Genomic DNA, 25,786 nt, shown 5'->3' with positions numbered 1-25,786 from the left:
TCCTAGCAAATGCTTCGTCTGCGAGATCTTCTCTTCATGGTTCCCTGTTATGACAAGGTCGTCCACATAAAGGACCACAATCATACACCTATCTCCTTTGAAGATATACAAATTTGCATCAGATGGACTCCTCTTGAACCCGTTTTGCAGAAAGTTGGCATCAATTCGTTGGTACCACGCTCGTGGGACCTGTTTCAGCCCGTAAAGTGCCTTCTTCAGTTTGCAGACTTTACCTTTTGAACCGGGGATCTCAAAACCTGGTGATTGTTCCACGTATACCTCCTTCTTGAGATCTCCATCCATCTGAAACACGGACCAACTTCCCTAGGCAACTAAAGCCAAAACACTGCGAATTGTGGTTAGTCGAGCTGTGGGAGCAAAAGTATCTTGATAATCAAAACCATGTACCTGTGTAAATCCTTTGCCACGAGCCGAGCCTTGTACTTATCCAACGTGCCATCGGACTTGTACTTGGTCTTGTACACCCACTTGGTTCCGATTACCTTGCGTTTTGGTGGTCGATCCACAAGGTCCCAAGTGTTGTTCTTCATTATGGAGCCATACTCCGACTGCATAGCCTCCATCCACCTATCATCGCCCTATGTCTCTTCAAGACACTTGGATTCATCAGCATGAATCACTTCTGTCATCAAAGCATAGTTGACCAAGTGTTCCTGCGTCCTTCTTTGCTCCTCTAATCTCTTGGACCGGTGGTGTTCGGATGGTTCCTCCTCAATGGCTAGAGGTTCTCTGCCGTCCAAAAGCTACTTTACCCACTTCGGGAATAGCCATTGCCGTTGTGGTTCTACATGCTCTTCTTCATCTTCTTTGTCTTGAATCCTCCCAAGCACCGTTGGGGGAGTTCGGTCTGCTGTTGGTAGCGGTACTGGATGGATATCCTGGTCCTAGTTGTCTGGGAAGAAAGCATCCTCCTCCAATTGATGTGGCTGTTCTGAGAAGACCACATTGCGACTTACAATTACCTTCTTGGTAACAGGGTTATAGAGACGATAACCCTTTGCCTCTTCACTGTAGCCCAATAAAATACACTTTCGGCTCTTCGGTTCCCATTTGGTCCTAGTAGCATCAGGGACATGCACAAAATAGTCACATCCAAAAACTCTAAAATGTACAGCTGAAGATTTCTTACCAGAAAAGGCTTGCAGTGGAGTCATCTCGTTCACAGTCTTCGTGTAGCTACGATTCAGAATGTGAACTGCAGTGTTACATGCTTCAGCTCAAAAAGTCTTTGGTAAATCTTTCCCTTTCATCATACTCCGGCCCATTTCACAGATGATGCGCATCTTGCGTTCTGCTACTCCATTTTGCTGTGATGTATGTGGCGGGGATTTCTGCCTCTTGATCCCGTAACTTTTGCAGTAACTTTCGAATTCAGTCGATGTGAACTCTCTACCTCTGTCTGATCTCAGCTTATTCACCTTCCTCCCCGATTCTCAACCATTACATGCCATTCCTTGAACCTACTGAAACCTTCGTCTTTCGTCTTCAGGAAGTATATCCATATCCTTCTACTATAGTCATCGATCAATATCATGACGTAGTAGGAACCACCCAAAGCTTCCGTCTCTATCTTTCCGCAAAGGCCCGTGTGAACGAGCTCTAGAGGAGCCTTTGCCCTGCTGGCCTCTTTAGGAAAGGAATGCGGATGCTGCTTGCCCATCATGCAAGCTCCACATACATCGAGCAGATCTGAAATTTTTGGTAGGTCTGCAATCATTCCACTTTTATGCATCTCCTTCAAAGAACTAAGGTTTAGATGACCAAACCTCTCATGCTACAACTTAGTGTTCTTCATATCTGCTCGAGCACTGAAAGCTGAGAGTTCGTAAATGTTGTTGCGTCGTGTACCTTTACCAACGACCTTTCCTTGAAGATCCAGGATCTGTGCACCATTCTTATCGAATTGAACTTTGAGGTTCCAATCCGTGATCGCAGAAACGTACAAGTTCCTCTTGATATCTGGCACATAAAGAACATCGGACAACTATTTTATAACTCCATCTGACTTGAGAGCAATCGTACCTTTTCCTTTTGCTGGACATTTTGCATCATTACCGACTGCTACCAGGATGTCATTCCCTACCGGCTGTAGAGAGATATACCAATCCTTCCGACTGGTCATGTGGCGCGATGCACACTGTCAATAATCCAAGGTTCATCCGCAAGTACATAAACTGTCTCCGTGTAAATCTCCTCAATTGCTACAAACAGCTCTATTAGTGCTGCCTGCACGCTGTTACTGGACTCTTTCTTTACTCCGTTCTTCTCATCTGCAATCTTCTTTCGGCACTCATTCTGCTTGTACCCTATCTTGTTGCAATAGAAGCACTTGATCCTCTTCTTTCTCTTTTTATCATCAGAAGAAGATGGGTTACCAGAGTCCTTACCCTTACCTTTCTTTGATCCGGTCCAGAAAGGCAAATCTTCATCAGTCCTTGTCTTTTGACGCATCTCCTTCTCCAGAAGCATCGCGTTGAAATCCTCAAAGTTGAGGGACGGATTTTTGTTCTGCGTATTCAGTGCCGTAACAAGACCGTCGTACTTTGGTGGGAGAATCCATATGCACCTTCGTGCTAGATTCTCGCTGATGATGGTGATGCCAATCGCAGTCATCTGATCGCGCACATTCTTCACCCTGGAGATGAACTTCTCTGCCGCTTCAGAGTCAGACAACTTCTCGTTCGTGAGTTGAGTCTCCAGATTCTGAATCCGCGTCTGATTCGTGGTCTCGTACTGATTTTTCAAGACCGTCCATGCCTCCGCTATGGTGACATGTTGAGTTAACGCCATGACGGAATCACTAACACTGCAGACAATAGAACACAGCGCATCTGCATTTCTTCTTGTCCACGCGAGAATTTCACCCGCAGTGGGTACTATCTGTTGTCCTGCATTGGCTGGATTCAGTCTCACAATCGGCCTCATGTCCACCCCGGTAGCAATGTCCCAAAGCTCATATGCGCTTAGGATGGTCTTCATCTTGAACTTCCAGAGTGGATAGTTAGAGCCGTCCAACTTTCCGCTTTCGTGGAATGATGGGATTCGCAGTCTTGGAGCTAGGCCATCTCTCACAATCTGCTCGCAAATAGAAACACACTACCAAATCTTCTTGCTAGAGTCCAGACTTTGATACCATGTAAGAAAATAATACAACGTTTGTGCTCAAACAAATAACAGGATCTTGTACGCAAGAGAGAAAACAAGATAATATGGAGAATCAAAAATTTAATTACTGTAGAACTGATACAATAGATGGCGCTGCCTCCCAACCGTGCGCTCCTGTGAAAGAAGCTTCGATGGCGTGCTGAAAATAGTAGAAGACGGAGGTTGAATGCTAAGGAATGAGGGTTGCTGTAGCCAGTGATGAAATGGGCTTCACGGGCTTGCTCTTATATAGCCACCAGTCGTAGTCGGTTAGGCTCAATTGGGTGACTGACCCAGTCCGCCCAAAACGACCGACTAGGGGTTGGTCCCGAAATAGGCCACCGACCATACGATAGAATCAGTGCGCAAAATAGAGCAACTAACCTATGGTCGCCGTTCGGCCCAGAGCCATTCGAGATCATTTGAGGCTCCAAACGGACTCCGCAACCCGAGAGTGGACTGTCCCGAGAAATGCTCCGTCTACCCTCAGTGCAGTCAATCAAGGGATGCCTTCCCGCACTTGCATATAGCCTAGTTGGCGGTGTGCCAACTCTATTTGAAGGCGTCCAGCCATCAGGTCACACATGGCCCCCATATGATGTACAAACCAGGACCTACCGGATAACCGAGCTACTCAAATGCCTTCTCCTCATATGAGGGCTTACAAGTAGAGTTAGCTGGTTCCCGCGTAGTTACACGCGCGTAGTTACACGAGAGTGGAGCATTCATATCTAACAAAACTTGCATTAGTAGGCAATTAGTGAAACTTGCATTTGTAGGCCTTAGATTTTTTATGCAATCTATAATTCTTATCAAAACAAGTGCCTATTACTTCTTGTTAAGAAAGGACATAGCTGAGAGGAAAAGAAAAAGCTCCATGATTAATTACATAGCCAAATGATGAGAAGATAGTGGGAGAGAAGGAAAGAGTCTCACTTGCGGCTTTCTTACATACACAATGGGAGAATACACACAAAGGTGGAGGTTGAAAACAGTTTTCCTCTTCTTAGTTGTGTAAGCCAAAAGAACTCTAGTACAAAGAAATAGAAGAACCCTATATGTGGGTCTCAAACCAAACTCAGCTAACTAAGGTGGCATACTAACTGAGCCACGAACTAGAGTACATAAGGATAGCTGTCATTCAACTATTATTCATGGGCAATATACCAACTGCATCTACAGCTAACAAGTTGGTGACATAAATGCACAACAGTCACCCTGACATATCACGAGTAAAGGTCGATATCTCAACACTCCCCCTCGAGCTCAATCCCAATTCTTGCACACCAAGTAGGTCTCTGAACTCGCGCAGCTTCTCTGCGCCCAATGCCTTCGTGAATATGTCAACTACCTGATCCTCTGTGTTGACATAAACTAGATCAATAAAACCTAGTAAAACCTTCTCCCGCACATAGTGATAATGCACCTCAATGTGCTTTGTTCTAGCATGATAGTACAAAGAAATAGAAGAACCCTATATGTGGGTCTCAAACCAAACTCAGCTAACTAAGGTGGCATACTAACTGAGCCACGAACTAGAGTACATAAGGATAGCTGTCATTCAACTATTATTCATGGGCAATATACCAACCGCATCTACAGCTAACAAGTTGGTGACATAAATGCACAACAGTCACCCTGACATATCACGAGTAAAGGTCGATATCTCAACACTCCCCCTCGAGCTCAATCCCAATTCTTGCACACCAAGCAGGTCTCTGAACTCGCGCAGCTTCTCTGCGCCCAATGCCGTCGTGAATATGTCAACTACCTGATCCTCTGTGTTGACATAAACTAGATCAATAAGACCTAGTAAAACCTTCTCCCGCACATAGTGATAATGCACCTCAATGTGCTTTGTTCTAGCATGATAGACTGGATTATTTGCCAAGTGTATACTGCTCATGTTGTCACAATAAATAACTGGTCCATCTATAGACTGATGCATATCATAAAGTAACTTATGCAACCAAGCTACCTCACATGCAACCATTGCTGCACCCCTGTACTCAGCCTCTGTGCTCGACAAGGCAACTGTAGGCTGTTTCTTGCTGCTCCAAGTGACTGTAGCACTTCCAAACGAGAACACATATCCACTGGTAGATCGTCTATTAGAAATACTACTAGCCCAATCAGCATCAGTGTATCCATGCAACTGTATCTGAACCCCAATCTCATTAAATAGTCCATACTGCAATGTGGACTTCACATATCTAAGTATGCGTCTAGCCGCATCCAAATGCGGTTTCCTTGAAGCCTACATAAACTGACTTACCAATCCAACAGCATAGCTCAAATCTGGCCTGGTAATAGTCATATAAATCAAACATCCTACTATGCGCTTGTACATAGTAGGATTTCCAGAAGCTCACCTGCATCTGCGCTCAGCTTCACATTCTGCTCCAAAGGAACTGAAATAGGCTTATAGCATGTCATCCCATATTTGGACACATGTCCAATCCATACTGCCTCTGCAAGGGCCGTATCCCACTTGGTGATCTAATCACCTCAATGCCCAAGAAATAACGCAGCTCTCCCAAATCCTTCATCTCAAACTTCTGCTTCAATAGCATTTTCACATGAAGGATATCTTCATCACTATCACCTATGATGATCAAATCATCGACATAAATGACAAGCAGCATAATACCTTTCTCTATTTTTCTCACATAAAGTGAGAAATCTACCTTGGAAATCTGAAAGCCAATAGTGACAAGATATTGTCCTATCTTTTTTTGCGCAAAAAGTAGTGCTAGTTATATTACTTGAAAGCGAGAGTACAAGAAGACCTAAAGACCAACGGGCTGTAATCACAAAATGGATTCAGCCCGAGAAGTCAAAATGCTAAATACAAGCCTCTTAGGGCATAATCATCGGAGAGTGGACAAACAGCCACGGTGGAGGGGCGTAATGCCACTGAAGACTCTGAGTGGAGTGCTGGAAGAACAACTCCCGGTGGTCCCAGTCGCGAAGGAAACGTCGTCTCTTTTCCTTCCCTGCCCGGGACTCTCCCTGAATCTGATCCCACTGACCCTTGAGCATGTGAATGATCGTGCTCCAGATATCTGCTAGGATCTGGATAGTAGAAGTAGTCTGAGCTCCTACAGTCTGCGCGCATCTGGAAGTCCAGATATGCCAGCCTGCGATGCTCCCTATGATCTCTCAAACTGAGTGCCGAGGCATCGCTCCTGATTCTGTCCATGTATGCCCAAGTAGCCTACGTGATGAAAAAGACGAGATCTTGTCTAGAGAACTCATAGGCCAAGTGATGTCCCGGCTCAGTGCTGCACCAACAAACGGCTTCCCAAGTGATTGGTCCTAGCTCGGGTGTAGCCCTCGCTAAGATCCCCATGATTCCCTTCCAAACCGTCTGCGCATGTGAGCAGCTCCAAAGGCAATGCTTCAGGGACTCCTCCTGAAAACACATCTGGCAATGCCCCTCCTACCCCATCTGTCTCAACCAGCTGCCAACTAGAAGCTCCTTGTGTGCCACCATCCAAAGAAAGTAGGAGATCTTCCTCGGTGGCAGGCCTCTTCTCGGACTCCTCGGTACACTTCTTCTCCATCACTGATGACAATCACCTACAGAGCAGAGAGGCCGTGACCGACCCCTAGCTTCCCTGGCAACGCCTTCGCATTGTAGGGCTGTAAGGGAAGACGTGGCATATAGACCCCCTGATTATGCAGGACCAGGATTGGAGACTCTGGATATGGGAGGGCCGTTCCTTGTCAGAGGTGGAGTGGGACCCAGGGGAGTGGCGTTGGCCACCATCAGAGACCTCAGAGAACCCTACCTCCTCCTTTTCTTACAGTGCACGCACGGGTCGGCATGCTCTTGGGGCTCTCCAGCGTGGGCTACCCACATAGGCACATAGGTGGTATGCCCAGGGGATATCCTTGGTCTTTCTTCACACTTTCTGGAAGACTCTTTGGGCTAGCTGGCGTCCACCAAAGGAATGCCTCGTGGAGTGAACTGTCCTAGCCACCTCTCATCTCCCGGCAAGAGTTATCCGGTGACTACGAGAATCCTCCAACCTACAGGGATGGCAGCATCAATCTCCGCTCGCCGAGCCTCGATCCCACGTGCCATACTTACTGCCGCTGCCAGCTCGCTTGGGCTCAGCTGACTGTAGACGTCCCTCCAAACCTGGAGCGAGCGCGCGGGCCCACGCGCCCAAAGCGCCCAAGGGATATGGGATCTCTCTCCAAGCTGACGACCTGTATCATCTGTCACCTGGCTGCTCCAGATCAGGGGCTGTCTGTCTATCTCCTCTCAGCAGCTAGGGGGAACCTGGGAAAGGCTGTGTCGCAACTTCCTCCAAACCAAAATAAGGCTACGGAGGAAGGGGGAACGGGGCTGAGTCAAAGGAGCTGAAGTGAAGATCCATCGAATAGAAGGCTGCCAAACACCCCCTCTGGGGAGTACACGCACTGAGACCATGCTGTAGCAAGAGCTTCCACGTCTGCCCTCCTGGGGTCAGACCGCGGATGACTAGCTTGCCAAGAAGTGCCTGACTCTGCGGTTCTGGATCTATGATGCCAAGGCCGCCCTCTGTCTGGGGGAGAATGACCGTTTGCCAGGCGACCCTAGCTCTGGTGGTGCCGGAACCGTCTGAACCAGACCATAGGAAGTTCCACACCAGTCTCCTCAGCTGGGCTACACAAGATCTCGAGAAACACTAGCAAGAGGCCACATACCAAGCAGTGGCAAGAAGGACCTGGTTGACCACAAGGGCCCTACCTGCCAAGGAAAGCCGAGCCGTGCTCCAGAAAGCAAGCTTTCGTCGTGTGGAGGCTAGGACCGGCAAGAACTGCTGAGCCGGTGTGATGTCCAGGCCTCCCTGGAATCCCAGGTAACGTGTCGTCTGTCCTGTAGGGATCCAAAGAAATCCCAGGAAAATACCCCACTGTGAGCTGGCTTCCCGGATCCGTAAGAAAACCAACTGACTTATGCCAGTTGATTTTTGCTCCAGCTGCAAGGCAAAAAATCTCTAGGGACAGTCTCACTCGCTCCAGTGACTCGACAACATCCTGCACATATAGGGCTGTGTCGTCTGCATACTCGGAGTCCAGCAGCTCTGCCTCCTCTCGAATAGGGAGACGCATCCCGTGAAGACCAGTGGTACGGACTCGAAGGAAGTGTGTCATGGCCTCCACAAAAAATAGGAAAGGTAAGGCGCTAATGGACAGCCCTGACGCACCGAGCGCTCGAGTGTGAATCTCTCCCCCATCTTGCCGCTAATGATAACCCGACTGGAGGCCGATCTGTAAAGGCTAGCAATACCTCTGATCCACTCGTCCGGGAAACCGAACCGAGCGAGTGTACCTTCCAAGAAGGACCAGTCTACCCTGTCGTACGCCTTCTCAAAGTCGAGAAGGAGTATGGCAAGGTGCTAGCCATTGTGCTGGGCCCATTCCGTCGCCTCTGAGAAAGTGAAGTTGTCCAAGATGCTGCGATCTTGGACAAAACCAATCTGGGTGTCATGAATCAAGTCGTGTAGCAGGGGGCGAGGATTTTGTAGGCGGTCGGGAGGAGGGTGATTGGGCGCCACTGTCTGATCTCCTGGCGGTCCCCCCCTTTGGGGATGAGGCAAATCAGGCCTGTCGCAAGGCTCTTTGGCATCTGCCCGCTGGAGAAGATGTGCTGGAAGGCTGCGAGCAAGGACCAGTGGATCTGCTCCCAAAAGGTGGTGAAGAAAGCTCTAGAGAGGCCATCCTCACCTGGGCATTTTTGCCCATCAATAGCGCTCACCGCATCCTGCATCTCCGCAATAGTAAAAGAGGCGAGAAGGACGTCGCTCATGCTGGGCTGCACGAGCCGCGGTGTAGATCTCTACACCTCCTCCTTGCAAATGCGGCCACGAGGGTCTGGGGGCTCCTGCTGGAACAATGCTCTGTAGAAGTCTGTCGCCAAGTCCCGGACCTCATCTGGATCTATCCTGACACTACCATCCTACGCCCTAAGAGAATGGAGCTGTTCCCCTGCTGACCTCTGTCCATGAGTCCAAAAGAACTCTCTGCACATCCTGTCGCCTTTCCAGCCCAGAAGGACTTAGAAACATGAAATGAAAACTCTGAGCAACGCTGGGTGATCTGCTCTAGCATGGCTCGAACCCGAACCTCCTGCTGTCTGAGCTCCTCCGCAACCTCTGAAGTCCTCCATGGGCGAAGCCCTTCCGCGTAGGCCCACTCCAGCGGTGGTCTAATAATGACCAGGAGTCGAAAACGTTTGGCGCTGTGGCGCCAACGCAGACGAACATCACCCTCCTGCCACTACTGCTGAAGAAGCTCCGCTGCTCTGCTACCAATCCAGTCCTGCACCTGCTCTTGGGTCTGGTCTCGTATCGTCTCCCAAACATTTTCATTCATCCATTGCTCATTCCCTTCACTGGAGATAGTGAAGGAATAGCTAGGACCATCGTGCGGAGCAAGGATGGACACCTTACCCTCCGCCCCCTTGCGGAGGAAGAAGATGCTGATGTCTAGGCATGTGGGAAAGGAGCCAATACCCGCTGCATCCAAGTAATCCCAAGGACCTGCTCGGTAAAACTCTAATGGAAGAGCTCTAGGAGCAGCCCTTGGGCATGGGGACGAAGATGAGGAGTCTGAACCGGAGGGAGGGGTGCTGGCCACCTGCGGGGAAGGGCCTCTCCCCTCCGTCGGGCCTGGAGGGATAGGCGAGGGTGAGGTCTGTGCTGGCTTCGGGGCTACAGGTGGCGCAGGTGGAGGGGGGATTCCTTCTGGATCATGCTCGAGGAAGAGAGTGGAGCGGAAACCACTGGTGCGGGGGGATCCTGGAGGGGATGGGGGTCGGAGAATCGAGGAGGGGGGAGGGGGGGGAGGGCGGAGTGAAGGATGAGGGGGAGGCTGGCTGACCTTCTCCTTTCCCTTCTCCTTCCCCTTACCGGGCTGCTGATGAGTAGGGACCATCGGAGGGGGCTCTTACTGTAGATGGGCAGGTTTTTTAGGGCCTGCTTTGTTTCCCTTCCGTTTTCGTTTGACCTCCGTCCAGCCTTCCCCTTTGGGAGGGGATGTCGCTGACTGGTGCGGAGTATTCTGAGTTGCCTGAACGGGGGTCTTCTGAGGTTCTGTACCCGTGAAGCGAGGACATGAGCGAGCCTGGTGCCTGAAGCCATGGCATCTCAGACACTGGTTTGAGTGACCAGTGACCAGAATGCGCTGCGTCACCACACCTGTGTCTGTGTCTATCTCGAACTCCGAGGGGATGCTCTGTGGATCAAGGACTGCCACTTTAACACATGGCACCCCTTAGGCTGCCGCCGCATCAACGTAGGTGTCCTGCATAGGCCAACCAAAGTGCGCCCCCAGGTCCTTGATGATCGAACCAAGCTCGATTGCGAGACCTGGAAAGATAAGGGTAACTGGGTGGCGAGGAATGCGAAAGCGAGCATTGAAGTCCGCTACACTGAATCCCCTGTACCATGGGACCATGAGGATGATCTTCCCACCCACAAAGGTAGGGGATCGCCTGACCATGTCGCTTGAAGCCTGTGCTGGGGAGAGCTTAAGCCAGAAAATGCCATGTCCCATGAGTGCAACCTCCTCAATGTGATTGTCCTCGAGGTAGAGGGTGGACTGCAACCAGTCCTTGATGTCTGCTCGTGAAGGGGAGTAGCCAATGACCCTCCCATAAACTGATGTCTGGGAGAAATCCGTGGCGGCCTGCTTTACCAAGGAGACCTGGTGCTCTGTCAATGTAACGCGATAGGCTGATGGAGGGGGGGTCCGTCTGGGCCACCGGTTCCGGACACGTAGCCGCCATATCGCTTGACTAACTGCGAACTCCCGAGGCGGGGGAAGGGAAAGGAAACGAAAGGGAAGAGGTATGGGGAAGCGGGGGGGGGGACGAAGATGGGGACTAAAGGGGTGGCGGGAGAAGAGGAGGAGAAAGAGAGGGGGAGGTGAGGTGAACAGAGCGGAGCGAGGCGGGGGGGTGAGGTGAGGTGAGCGGAGCAGAGCGGTGCGAGGCGGGGTGAGGTGAGTGGAGCTTGGCGGGGTGAGGTGAGCGGAGCGGGCGGAGTGGAGCGGAGCGGGTCGAGACGGGGTGAGATGAGGTGAGCGGAGCGGAGCAGAGAGGAGCGAGGCGGGGTGAGGTGAGAGGAGCGTGGCGAGGGGAGGGGAGGAGCGACGGGCGGAGGATGAGGAGAGAGAGGCGGCTGGCTGCGTGACAGAAGCTGACGGAGGGAGAGGGAGGGCCGCGCAGCATGCGAGGGGAAGGTAGACGGGGAACGAAGGAGGGAGCTCGCAGGAGTTGGCTTCTCTGATACTGTCCTATTTTGTCAGACCATGCTCTAGGTGCTTGCTTTTAAGCCATACAAGGCTTTCTTCAACCTGTTAACAAACTCAGGATGAATAGCATGAACATAACCTAGTGGCTGCTCCATAAAGACCTCTTCTTGTAAATCACCATACAAGAAGGCATTCTTTACATCCATCTGATGTAAAGACCATCCCTTTGATGCAGCCATAGCAATGACTGCTCTTACAGTTGCCATCCTTGCAACTGGACTGAATGTTTCTTCATAATCAATGTCATGTTTCTGAGCATACCCCTTGATAACTAATCTTGCCTTGTATCTGTTCACAGAACCATTTACATTATGCTTCACCTTATAAATCCACTTACAGCTAATTGCATTCTTGTCTTTAGGCAAAGGCACCAATTCCCATGTAGCATTTGCTTCCAAGGCATCCATTTCTTCATCCATGGCTTTCTCCCATTTTTCTTTTCCCATGGCTTGCTCAAAACAAGTGGGTTCTGGTTCATGTATGACTTTGACCATATAGGCATCGTGAGTGGCTATAAATCCATCATATTTCAGCCTATCCACAAGATACCTAGCTCTGGTAGACCTGCGCAAAGTAGGCTCACTTCCAGGTGCTCTTTGCGCAGTCCATGTTTGATGTAAATGCAGGTCACTCTTATGTGGATAGTGAATCCAGTGGCTCAGAACAGAGCATTGATGATGAGTTGGGTATTTCTTGTAGCCATTCTGCTTTTTGTAGCAATCTTTAGCCATATGACCCATTTTACCACAATAGTAGCATTCAACATTGTTGTTTGCATTTTGGCCTCTGTCATCCACCACGACCTCTTTGACTCCCCCTGCCTCTAGAGTTACCACGTCCTCCATAGGACTGATTTTCTTGAGTTTGCTACATATGCTAATTTCTACCACAGCCTCCAGATCGGCCTCCTCTGCCTCTGCCTCTACCTCTTCTAGCATTTGAGTAGAAGACAGTTTCTTTTGAAGTTCCTCCTGAAGAAGATGCACCACCATTTCTCTACTCTTCAAAAATTAGAAGAGCAAACAACTCCTCAAAATCAGAAAATTTTTCACGGACGGCAATGGATGTCCAGAACTGTGCATAATCCTTACTTAGACCATTCAAGGTCACAGAAACTAAATCATCTTCCACTGGCGACCCAATGGAAGCAAGTGCATCTACAATTTTCTTTACCTTCATATGGTAGTCATTGATGCTCATATTTTCTCTCTGCACATTATGCAACTCCTGCTTGAGCTACATTTTCCTGGCTTGCGTATTTGTGCTGTACATTTTTGCCAAAGTATCCCATGCCTCCTTTGGCGTACTTGCATGCTGAATATGCACAATCATAGAATCTGAAATACTAATAGACAGCCAGTACATAACTTTTCTGACTCTCTCATGCCATCCTTTAACCTTGATTGGGAACATTAGGAAGAACTGGTTCTTTATTTCCTGTAATGAACTCCCAATAGCCTTTTCCCATAAGGAAATTCGTCATTCTAAACTTCCATGCTTGGAAGTTATTCTTGTCAAGCTTTTCAGTGACAATCTGTGAAAGAGAATCAAACGCCATTACAGAACACTGCAAAATATTCTATCACTGCAAAAAACACAGCTTTTGCATCACAAGGGCAAATCTGCAAAACTGACGAAAGTGGTATTTGACGACACAGTCACTTCCTAGTGACGATTTTGCATCAACAGGCAATAAGGATGATTCTGTAACTCCCAATACCTCTGCGCACAGGCATACGATGCAATTTCTACGGCAAATTTTCACCGACCTGCAGAGCAGTGGTCGCACAGCAAAAACAGGACCTTTTTCTCAGTGCTTGCGAAAATCTTCCGCCACCAAAACGGGCCCCGAAATGCCCTCTCGCCACACCGCAAAGGGCGTCTCAATCTGAGACAATGCACTCTTATACTTTCCGGCTGTGCTACCTGCAGAGATTTGCTCCCAAACTCGAAAAAGAAAAGCAACATTGGTCCTCTTACCAGGACACTGCGAACTTGGTTTGCTTTCTTGAGCTCCTTATCACGAACCAAGCTCTAATACCATGAGAAGATAGTGGGAGAGAAGGAGTCTCACTTGCGGCTTTCTCACATACACAATGGGGAAATACACACAAAGGTGGAGGCTGAAAACAGTTTTCCTCTTCTTGGTTGTGTAAGCCAAAAGAACTCTAGTACAAAGAAATAGAAGAACCCTATATGTGGGTATCAAACCAAACTCAGCTAACTAAGGTGGCATACTAATTGAGCCACGAACTAAAGTACATAAGGATAGCTGTCATCCAACTATTATTCATGGGCGGTATACCAACTGCATCTGCAGCTAACAAGTCGGTGACATAAATGCACAACGGTCACTCTATCTCAACATATGAAGGTAGAGAAAAAGTGATAGAGAAAAATGAGTCAAGGTGAATCCAAAAGCCCATCTATCCATGGAAACACTTTTAAAAAATGGGGTTTAGACTTTATCAAATCATTCAATGTCCCAACACATCCAAGAGAAAAATACATAGGGGTGGCAACATACTACATCACCAAATAGGCCAAAGCAAAAGTCCTGCGGGATGACACCGCACAAAGCACAGCAAGGTTTTTGTATGAGAACATCATATACAGATTCAGATGCCCAATTAAGATCATGTCGGTCTAAAGAGTTCATGTAATCAAGTATGTAATTAAAATCATGACCAAGGAAGTCCTCATTCAGCACAAGAAATCGATGCCCTACTACCCGAGGGCAAATGGTCAAGTAAAGGCTATAAATAAGATATTGTAAACTATTCTTCACAAAACTACAAACGAATATCAAAATGAATTTTGGGACTACAAATCCAAACTGGGCTTTGGGCATACCAAACAACGTTCAAGGTCACTACAAATATAACTCCATTCCAATTGGCATTCATCATTAAGGAAATGGTACTCGTGGAATTCCTTGTGCCCAGCTTAAGGGTAGCAATCCAACATACACACGGCCAAGAGAAAGCCCTACAAAAAAGGCTAGACATTATCCAAAATCGATAGATTATGTGATAAATATTAAGCAGAATGTGGACTGAGAAATGAAGCATGAGAGACACAATATCACAAAGCAACACAAAGTATTTTGATACTAGAGGATACAACTCACAAAGATCACACTCATGTACAAAACCTTAAATAGACAAGGGAAAGGGTCCACTTGTCTTGCACAAAACAGACCATCTCCAAGTGTCCCACATGCAAGGATGTGATTAGAATTACTTGCCACATAGCACCCACATATGTCACTAGCCTAGCACACAATTAGAACCTTAGGCAACCCACTCTACTTAGGTAACTATAGGCCAAAGGTATTGAATACTCTGATCCAACATTATGGGTAAGGGGAGCTTGGTCCCAAACTTGTAATTCAAAGGAGGCTAAAGTCATGGAATGACCACAATACAAGAAAAGAAACTTCCAAGATGGCATGCTCATGTTGTTTTACAGTGCCGCATTGGGAGAAAGGAAACAAAATCTTCTTTGAGTATGCGTCGGCGGGCCATACCAAATCAAGCACTGCTTTGATAATGGGAATGTCATCTTGGAAGACTTAGAAGGGAAGTAATTGCCAAAACCAGTGAATGGAATGAAGATAAGAAGTTTTAGCCAAACACACAATTTGTTGCAGTGGAGGGACCAACGGTAACCACCTGAGTGGGAACCGTTAGCAAGTGGTTACTTCACATCAGATCAAGATCTGAGGCCAAAAGGAGTACAAACAGAGGGTGGGACAGGCGAATGCTGCTATAATGATTCGTCATTTAATCTTGCATGTTGAATCTCCACCTTTTGGTCATTGGCAGCTTTCCCAGTGGGAGTTTCTTTTTGGTTCTGTGACAGGAAAAATCCCTGGCTGTCTTTGGTTTCCCATTTGTTGATGGATTGGAAACATATCCTTTCTCACTTGGATTGGCATGGCAGTGATTCCTTGCAAGGCAACTCTTTCAGAGCTGAAAGTATACATTGGTCTAGAGTGTTCGCCCTTTGGCTTTGCGGGAGCCTCAACGTTCGTATTTTCTGAGTCTCAAGGGGATTCATTTGGTTCAGGATGTTGTTGATGATGCTAGAATTCCCCTTACTTTTCCTTTGGCCGCTGCCAAATTTGGCCTTGGAATGCATTATCGTCCACTTAGGCATAAGATTACTTTGATGCTCCAGCCTTTTCAGCCGGTTCCTCCATTGCATCTATAGGATTGTCTTCAAGACTGAACACTTTCTTCTGTGGGCTTGTCATACCGTCTCTGCAGTTTGCACATATTACTCTCTCTTCTCTTTATAAAGTTCTACTTCCTCCACCATTTATCTCGCAAAAGGCAAATCAGATTTGGCATCTTCATCGTCCTGTGAAATGGTGGCGGAAACGTTTGAGACAGATTTGGCATTCTAAGATTCCTCTCCGTCAGCAGGTTTTCTTGTGGAAAGTTTTGTTGGGTGTTCTTCCTCATGGACAGCTCTTGGCACGATGACATATTGCTTCCTCTATTTGTCGCAGATGTCTGGCTCCGAGAGAGAATGTGCCTCATCTCTTTTGGCATTGTCCTTCCTCTCATGCTTTCTTGGACTTCCTTGGGCAGATTTTGAGAGCTCGGTTTCCTCAGATTGCTTTTGGCAAGTTCTTCTGGCTTTATGGTGTACATCCACTCAGACAAGAGTTTGATTTCTTTTTTGTTTGGTCACTCTGGACTCTCTGGAAGGATCACAATCATAGGGTCTTTGCTGATCCTGTTTTTTCCACTTCCTCTTTCTTCAGACACTCTTTGCAGCAATCGCTTTTTGATTGCTTGCAATCTCGTGTCTTTGATCATGATGTATATTTGTTCTACAGTGAGATTTTCTCTTGATGTATTATAGCTCTCCCCTTCTGGGATAACTTCTTTGTAATATAATGACTAAAAGATTCCCCAAAAAAAAAAAAAAATGTGTGTGTGTGTGTGTGTGTTTTGTAGTGTGTTGTGTGGTGTGTGCGTGTGTGGAGCTATGGTGATCTAGCCTCTTTGCATCTCGTTTTACGGTTTTTGCTAACTGAATCGTCTTTTCCTGCACCTCTTGTCCTCTGTCTGCAAGCTGTACATGCCGTACATATTGTACGGCCCTGTTATACCTTGCTCTGCCCCCCTGTGATCCTGTTACAGGCCTCGACAGTAACTGTTGTTCATCTCGCAACCTGTATTAGTGCCCACAATCTCCTCCGTACACTTGTACTTGCTGTCCATACGCTTGTACTTGCTTTTTGCCTTTTCCTGCACATCCTGTACAGCCTTGCGTGTGCTCTCCGTATGTCTAGTTGCTGCTGTCAGCAGTACACGTGGAAAGAATGCCTTTTTTTGCAGGCAATCAGGTTCTTCATTCCGTACAGCTACATCAAATGTGTACAGAGCACTAGTATGACTATTCTGCTACTGCTGCCTTTCAGATTTGATGAGTTTCTTTGTTGCTATTGTTGCAGGTTCTTTTGGTCTGCTAGTCTTTGTACTTCCAATTGGTTACTTTGTTTCTTCCCTTTGTGGGCCTCTGCACTCTCTGTTTGTGAAGCCTCTACTAAAGGTTTTTGGATCAGGAATCAACTTTGGATTGATCAACATGGCTGCATATGCCTTTGAGAAAACTTTGCAGAAGGATAGATTGGGACAACACAAAAAATAGAAGTAGTCTGAGGGTCAAGATGATCCTGCTCATGACTCTTTTGAAGCCAAGTTGGTTTATGATGTAATGCATGAAGGATTTGAAGACAAACTCAGCCCCTACTGTGAGTCTTATGGTTGAGGTGGATGACATTGTTGACCCTATGCGGGATTATACCAAGCATGCTGTTATTATTTTCTTTCCAGGCCGCATGCCAGTTGATGTAGATGTTGGAAAGTGTTTGATAGGGACTCTTGGAGGTTCTTACATTCGAAAAGTTCATTATGCAGCACGGGGCTTTTTTGAGGTTATCATGAAAGACAAGGAGCATAAGCAGATGCTCTTGGAGCATTCTCCTCTCTTTTTTGGGCAGCAAATGATACATGTCCTGCCATGGTCACCGACCAGGGACTATCAAGCCCTCATTCGTCATAGATGTCTAGTTTGGGTGGAGGTGGTGGATTTCCCACAGTGTTTGGCTCCCCTTTTGCCTAAAATGGCCGCATCTTTGGGCAAGGTGTTTTGTCCTCCCAAGACTGAATGGGAATTCAAATAGATTTAGCATTTTGTGGGATATTGATAATCCCATTCCTGAGTCTTACTCTATTATAGTAAATAATGTTGCCATGGGAAGTGCTTTCTACAAGCTCAAGTGGGGTCTGTTTGCAGGAGCTTGTTTCGAATGTAAGAAATTTGGGAATATGGCTTCACAATGCCCTTTGCGTGCACAAAAAATGCCACAGGATCCTATGCTTGCTCAACTGCAAAACAAGGATACGGTTGGCTCTCCTGTGATAAGAACAAAGGGAATAAACAGGTATATGTTGCTCAAGAGAAAGGCAAAGCACTTGTTGTTGCTAATGGGAATGCTCCTGCTTCACTGCCTTCTACTTTCCAACCTAAAGGAAAAGACAAGACATTGCAGGAAGTCTGGCAGACTCCGAGAAAAACTGTTACAGCTAGAAGACATTTACCTCCACGCACTTAGAATGGTGCTACTTCTAATGGCCACACCCTTTAAGAAAATTTGGGTATGGGCATTACTTGGGCTGCTGTAATGGCCAGTCGTACTCGTTTCCCAAAGGAGGATATGGTTGGTTTGCTGTCCTCTCCGCATGCACTACTGTCACCTCAAGATTGGGGCCCTGACCCTGAGGTGGATGTACAAACTTGATTTTGTTTTTTTGGCCTCAGTTGTACATACTCTGTAAATATGTTGTCACAAATTAAATGTTTGACTCTCAATGTACAAGGGTTGTGTGATACTAGAATGGAAGTTACTTTGGGTGTATCTCAACAATTTGCAGCTTGACATTGTGGCTCTGCAAGAGCACAATCAGCACATGTATATGTGGGACAACATGGTCACTTTCATGGTTATGATATCTTCTATGTTGGCCAGCAATCTTTTTCAGGCATAGCCTTTATGGTAAGACATGATTTGCAGCCCACATTGGCATTTAATGATACACATGGAAGGTGGCTTGTTATGCAATGTTTGATTCAAGGAGAAATTTTTGAGTTTGCCTCAGTTTATGCCCCACAATCATCTCGTGGTAGAGATATGATATGGGAGGATATGCAAAGGATCCCTAGCGTCATCATGCTTTCATATGTGGAGACTTTAATAATGCTCCTCAAGAGGGAGATAATACATCTGGTTGAACTCATAGGTTGGTCTTTGAAAGGGATCATTGGTCTCAGCTTTTGCTTCAGCTCCGATTAACTGATCTCTAGAAAGAATCTCAACCATTTTTTCCAGGCTTTACTTTTCACATATGCATTGTCTTCTTATCAGGCACGCCTGGATCACTAGTACAGGGTCAAACCACAACATTATGATAATCTAACTACAAAATGTGCCATAAGAGGGAGCCAAGCTGTTGAGGGTGATAGAGACTAATATCTTGTCATTTATTTCCTCATCAACACTTGCTAGCTGATCTTTGAGATAAATTGATCTTTGTAATGTGCTCTATCATTGTCTGTCCTTCTTGCATCTTCTGCTCCTTAAGCTTATTGGTCAATGCAATGACCCTTGGCTCATTCATGACATGATACATGTTTTCCAACTTTTCCCACGCATCCTTTGCATCTGTGCATGACTTAATGGTTGTCATAATGTGTCTCTTCACTAATGAGGCAATCAAGAACAAAGTCTGGGCATTTCTACGATCAAACTTCTTCTACTCCTCCAAAAGTGTCGGAGATGGAGTGGCAGTAGAAGTAATAGAAGTGTCAATGGTAGGAGGAGTAGAAGTAGCAGTAGTAGTAGTAGAAGTAGTGGTGGAGAATGAGCTAGTACTAGATGCAATAGGCTTAGTCTCATCACCACTCACAATATCCCATAAGTTCTTGCCAACCAAAATGTTCTTGATGAGCATAGGAGACCAAAGGCATAGTTGGGTCATTCCAACCTATCTCCTTTGGTCATCATAATACCCAAGCTCTCTGACTAAGACATCTTGAATGCATAAAAGACAACACTAATTGCAAGTGCACCTGCAAAGAAAATGCAACTGCAAAGAAAATGCAACTAAAAGAAAAGTGCCTCTAATTGGACTGTGCAATCACTGCAAGTATGGCATCAACCGATTGCACACTATAGCATCACCCACTATAAATAAACTGATGATGCACCTACTGCACCCGAGGTGCAAAGTGCAAGCAAGTAGCTCAAATCTATGTGCCTGTGGGCTCACCTAAAAAAAAATCCCAAATGTATCTATACGCCAAAAGCCAAAAAACTTGTATGCCAAAGAAACATGTACGCCAAGGAAACCTGTATGCTAGAGGAGTGCACAGGCTGGAGCAACACACAAACGCGTTGGAACAAAGTGCACGGGCCGGAGCAAAATCCACACGAATAGACTCGAGCAGGCTGCAACTGTATGAGCTGCTGCAATGGTATGGACTGCATAGTACGGACAGAATATACGAATGGAGACTGATGCGGAAGGGCAAAATGGGTGCTGTACGGACAGGCTAGTAAAACTGGTACAACGGGCAATAGTACGGATTCCCGTACCTTATGAAGGAACAAATGGAGAAAGGTTGTGAACACAAGTGAGTAGAAGTGGTCACATAGAAACTCCAATAGAATGCTCAATCAATTAAAAGTACAAGTACTTGATATTTATATAGTACCCAAGTACTACACTAGAAAATAGACTAAGTCCTAGTTTATCCTACATCACCATATCATAGTATGTGTCTACACAAATACTCTCGTTTCTCCTCCTTCTCTCATCCTCAACCACCCCTCAATGTTATTCCTTGCCTCCTTTACGTTTCTAGTTTCATTCCTTTACTCCCTCTCCTCTTCTTCTGTGTGGTTACTCTTCCTTCCCCTTCACCTTTCTCTTCCCTCTCTAATCTCTCCCCCACATGCAACCCCCTCCCAAATACGTAGTTATGGCTCAACGAGATGACAATGGGCTGGCGGTTGATAATAGGCAGCTTTGCTGGTGGCATTGTTTATGTGGCTCAGAATTAGTAGATGATGACTAGGTTTGGTGCTGTATGTGACTTGGTGGGTTGACAAAGGCATGGTGACGGCCTCTAGGAAAAAGGTATGTGACGACAAGCGATGAGCATCTAGGCTGGCAATCTTAGTGTGTGGTGATGAAGAGTTGATGAAGTATGGGAACGTTGTGAGTAATTAGCCACAGCGATGGCAAGCGTGGCTAGTAGCAAGAATGGCGGGCTAAAAAGGCATGGCTTGAAGGAACAAGAAATGACATAAGCTTTAGTTTTTACGTTATGATTGGTCATTGTGATAGACAAGAATCTAAATGTACCATTTGTTACAGGTTATCTCGAGAGGTTTGCTGGATGGAGGGGTTTATTGTGTTGGATTATATTGGCGGTGGGTCTTAGTATTTAGATTTATTGTTTGCTTTGTATGGAGTGATGGCTAGAGCAAGGAGTCTCCCCTAAGTAGATGATTGACAAAAGAAAATATTTGGTGTGTGTGTGTGTGTATGCTATATTTGGTGTGTGTGTGTGTGATGCTAATCCTTGCTTTATCAGATGCAGCTTTTTCATCGGAAGATACGAATGTTGATTTAGCTTCTCTGCCTTTGATGCCTGTGCCAGAGTTTTCTTCTGTCCGGGATGCAAAAGTACCTTTTTTACTGGAATCTTTTCATCCCATGTTACAACAGGTTTTTGACCCTCTGATTCAAAAGTTTCGCGTACCAGCCTATATCAAGAAGAATCACAAGGGCAAAAAACAGCTTGTTTTTATTGATGGTGTGGTTTCATCACTGCATCAGTTTTTACAGAGCAACAATTTGAAGCTGGAGGATGCCGTGTTTGATCCTCCTCCAGCTTGATATGTCACTTTTTACTTGGCTACCTCATGACTTTTGCTCTAAGGTTTTACTTGTAAAAACTTTTTTCTTGTACTTATTAGTGGGTTTTTACCTCTTTTGAGGTTTCCCACACAGAAATATAAAGATTTCACTAAAAAAAAAGTGTGTGTGTGTGTGTGTATGCTTTGGACGGGGTGATGGCACAAAAGAGACCTAGATCCTCTGAAGCAATCAATCGTTATACGGAGTAGTAAGAGACACTATTCATCCATTATGATTTGAAAGCTTGCAACATGGAGGAGGTTTGATTTGGAATATTTATTTTTTAATATTTTTATACTTGCTAGTTGGGGGCATGTCCCGGCACTAAATGTATAGATGCCATATAGTGGGAGGCATGTTCCCTCATCTTCTTGTTTTGCATTCCCCAAGGACGGTGAATGACTTAGTGCCAGTGGAAACTATTGTGGAAGATTGCCATGTGGCAAAGGAAGAGTTATCCCACATATGATGGGTTGTGGAGAGGCCTTAGGAAAATGGCCATACTTGTATTTGAAGGGGACATTTTCTTTGGGGAAGGTAGTCTTTATATGAGCCTTATCTCAGTGGAGTCTTTTTGCCAATTGGCATCCTTTTCTCTTATTAGTTTCTGATTTTTGGAGTCTTGCCCTAGGGCTAGGACAGTAAACTTTGGTATGCAGTGGTTCATGCAGGTCCATTATGTTTACCTTTGATGACAGTCGTGTCTTATGATATTCCTACCTTTCCTCCCTCTTCTCTTGGTCCCATTCTGGATGATGACCCATGGAATGCATATCAGGAGTTTGCTGGTCCGCCACCCTCTGGTGTGGCCATGCAAGAATAATTTGATTTTATGTCGCATATACTAGTTTGTAAATATATACATGCCCCTAAATGTCTTACATATAATGTTTAGGGCCTCTGCAATATAAATAAATGGAGTCTAGTTTGGGATTATATGACTGCTCATAGGCTCCGTGTGGTTTGTTTGCAAGAGCACAATCAGCATTCCTTCACAGGCCGCGAAGGATTCTTTGCGGGCTTTTGCATCTTTTATGCTGGCCAAGCTTCTTTTTCAGGGGTTGCAATGCTGGTTCATAATGATTTACAGCCACAATAGGTTTATAATGACCCCCATGGTCATTATCTTATAGTCAGATGCATTGTAAATGGGGATAATTTTGAGTTTGCTTCAACTATGCATCCTCAACATCTACAGTTCGGGATGAAATGTGGCATGGAATAGCTGAACATCCCTGGATGGATCATGCATTTATATGTGAATATTTTAATAATCCTCCTGGAAATGAGGACAACAGTACAAATGATGGGAAGGGAAAAGAATGCGTGGACACTCATGGTTGATACTTTGCAGGCCTGCGATTTATGGCAGCACCTTATGCCTAATGATAATGGATATGATTTCCATCATAATGCATTCACTCAATATTAGTTACGCTTTGAATCGATGGTGCATGCTTCATGCAATCGAGTTTGACGACACGACTTGTGATATTCATTTGGATTATGCCTTGCACTTATCTTATCATTTTCCTTTTCTCTATGACTCTACATTTTGGTCTACCAGTGCATAATATGTGGCTGCCAGGAAAAAGATTTTACTAGAGATAAATTCTTATCTGAAGCAACAAGGCTTTCAGATTATGGTCAAGTCTCTTATTTTACATTGATTTGTTTTGCATGCATCTATTAATGGAGACTGGGCATGAAACTGTTTCTCCATGGGAATGCAGGACCTTATTAAAGACTATGTTAAATTCTATCTTGGGGACTTGCATCACTAAGTAGCAGATGCAAAGGCTTTGGTTCAGGGCTTCAATTCTATAGCACAACAGAGCCAATTGTCTGTGGATGATCAATTTGTTTTTAGAGATGCCCTTTGTTTGCTTGTCTGACAATGATCAATGCAAACTGAGAAAATGGCAGCTTCTCTCTTGGCAGAGAGCTATGCAAGATACATCTAAGGCCATTTTTCAAAAGTCTTCATGCCTTGGGCCACATGCATTCCTTGCATCGTGTCCTGCACTGAGATGGAACATGGACAATGAATAGACAGCAGCTTGATGATGAGATGCAAAGTTACTTTTCTCATATGTTTGCCACCTTGAAATTCTATCTTGGGGACTTGCATCACTAAGTAGCAGATGCAAAGTCTTTGGTTCAGGGCTTCAATTCTATAGCACAACAGAGCCAATTGTCTGTGGATGATCAATTTGTTTTTAGAGATGCCCTTTGTTTGCTTGTCTGACAATGATCAATGCAAACTGAGAAAATGGCAGCTTCTCTCTTGGCAGAGAGCTATGCAAGATACATCTAAGGCCATTTTTCAAAAGTCTTCATGCCTTGGGCCACATGCATTCCTTGCATCGTGTCCTGCACTGAGATGCCTGCACTGAGATGGAACATGGACAATGAATAGACAGCAGCTTGATGATGAGATGCAAAGTTACTTTTCTCATATGTTTGCCACCTTGCCTCCTCCTTGCCTATGGAGGTTGACGCGAGGATGGGTTTTCTACAAAATGTTCCATCAATTCTCTCTCAAGAGATGCACATAAGATGGATTTGCCTTTTACAGATTTAGAATTGAAAGCGGTACTATCCAAATTGGGGCGCTCTAAATCTCCGAGATGGGATGGCTTGACAACGGTGTTTTTTACTAGATTTTGGGATCACCTAAGCCCTATTCTTTTGTTCATGATTAATAGGGCTTGGAGTTCTGGTCATCTGCCTCTATCCTAAAGGGTTTTTTGTGTTGATTCCAAAGAAGCTCCTCTGTCAATCCTTGTTTAATTGAGTTTCTAAAATGTTGGTTTTGCGCATATCACACTTTTTGTGCATGGGATTGCAGCCTGTACAATATGGTTTTCTTCCTTGCAGACAAATCATGGACAATATCACAAATTCTTATGTTGACATATAATATGCCAAATACACTCATCAGGATGTTCTCATTATGCAAGTGGACATTGAAAAAGCGTTTGACACTATCAGATGGGATTTTATTGCTGTAGTTATGTGACAATTGGGACAAAGATGCGAACTGTGGTTTACTCGCTATATGATGAGGGCACAAGAAATTGCCTTTTATCTGATGCCCTCTTATCTTCTTGGTCACTAGGCCGATCAGTTTGACAGGGATGCCCTCTTGGTGCTCTCCTCAGTTGATACACAGATGCCTTGGTTTCTCAGTGGGATTTCCATGGTATTGAGTTTCCTGGAGGAGCCCTTTTGTCAGTCAAGCTTATGGTGATGATTCTTTCTTCTTCTCACAAAATTGGAGGATGATATCAAGTATATTATGTGTGTACTACCTCTCTTTGGGCTTGCATCTGGGCTGAAAGTCAATTTCAGTAAATCAAAACTCTAGCCTCTCCGTGAGCGTGATTGGCATAGTATCTTGTGGCCTAATTAGTGCCTTTTGAGAAGGTGGTGTGTAATTTGGGCTATCCTATGGATGGCATATCTCTTTTCCATAAGAGAGACTTTGGGTGCTGCAAAATTTGTTCCGCAAGTTAGATTATTGAAGGTTATCTACTTCACCACCGCATGTTCGCCTTCGAATTGTCCACTCTATTCTCATGGCTTATGTGCAGTTCTATTTGCCCCTTATTCCCTGGTCTTCTCGGGATATCAATGGTTTATCACTAAGGTTATGGAAGGATTTTTGCACACCAAGCATGATCGTAAGGCAATCACTTTCTCAAAAGGAATTATGTCTATTCACCCAGGCTCCATGGGGGTTTGAACATTCTTTATCTTCACACTCATTTGCTGGCCCGCAAGGCTACACTCCTGCCCACCTTTTTGAAGCAATGTCAGCCATGGACTCTTATGTTGTTTTGTTTGTTCACCTCTCTACATACGGATGCTTTTGGCCATTGGGTTCCAGCTATTTTTAATGTGATATTTGGTCACTTTTTCGGTCATATTCCAGGTTGTCCGTTCTCTTCTCGATTGCTTCAGGATTGGTAGTAGCTTCTAGATTATCTACACTCTTTTGGTAGACCTCCAGATCTTGGTAGCACACTTTGATTGCAGAGTCTTCACTGGTCTTTCCTCTTCCTTCAGCTCAGCCACAGACTCGTAAGGCGTATTTACTGCATCGCTTGGGGGTTACTACAGTGCCAGATGTTGTGGATGATTAGGGTTACACATTTTCCTTTCCACAAGCTAGGAGGTAGTATTGTTTAGGGTTGCATCATAGGTCTATTTGGCGTATTATTACTATCTTGTTGCAACCTTTCGGCCTGTCCCCCTCGCCTATTTTCTACTCTCCCCTTACTGGATTGGTGGTTTGATCATGA

At 45.7% G+C, this 25,786-nt stretch overlaps 1 protein-coding gene across 1 annotated transcript in view; it reads right to left on the bottom strand.

The window, feature by feature from the left end:
* The window catches only part of LOC147897554 (metal transporter Nramp6-like), a 92,141-nt gene that overhangs the window by 26,341 nt on the left and 40,014 nt on the right, over positions 1 to 25,786 (bottom strand). The window lies entirely within an intron of this gene.

Source organism: Dipteris shenzhenensis, chromosome 10, assembly GCF_047967505.1.
Source record: "Dipteris shenzhenensis isolate YYH24624 ecotype China chromosome 10, Dip_SZ_1.0, whole genome shotgun sequence".
Classification (NCBI taxonomy): domain Eukaryota; kingdom Viridiplantae; phylum Streptophyta; class Polypodiopsida; order Gleicheniales; family Dipteridaceae; genus Dipteris; species Dipteris shenzhenensis.
The sequence above is the reverse complement of the archived record's forward strand: the minus strand, read 5'-3'. Positions and strand labels throughout refer to the sequence as shown.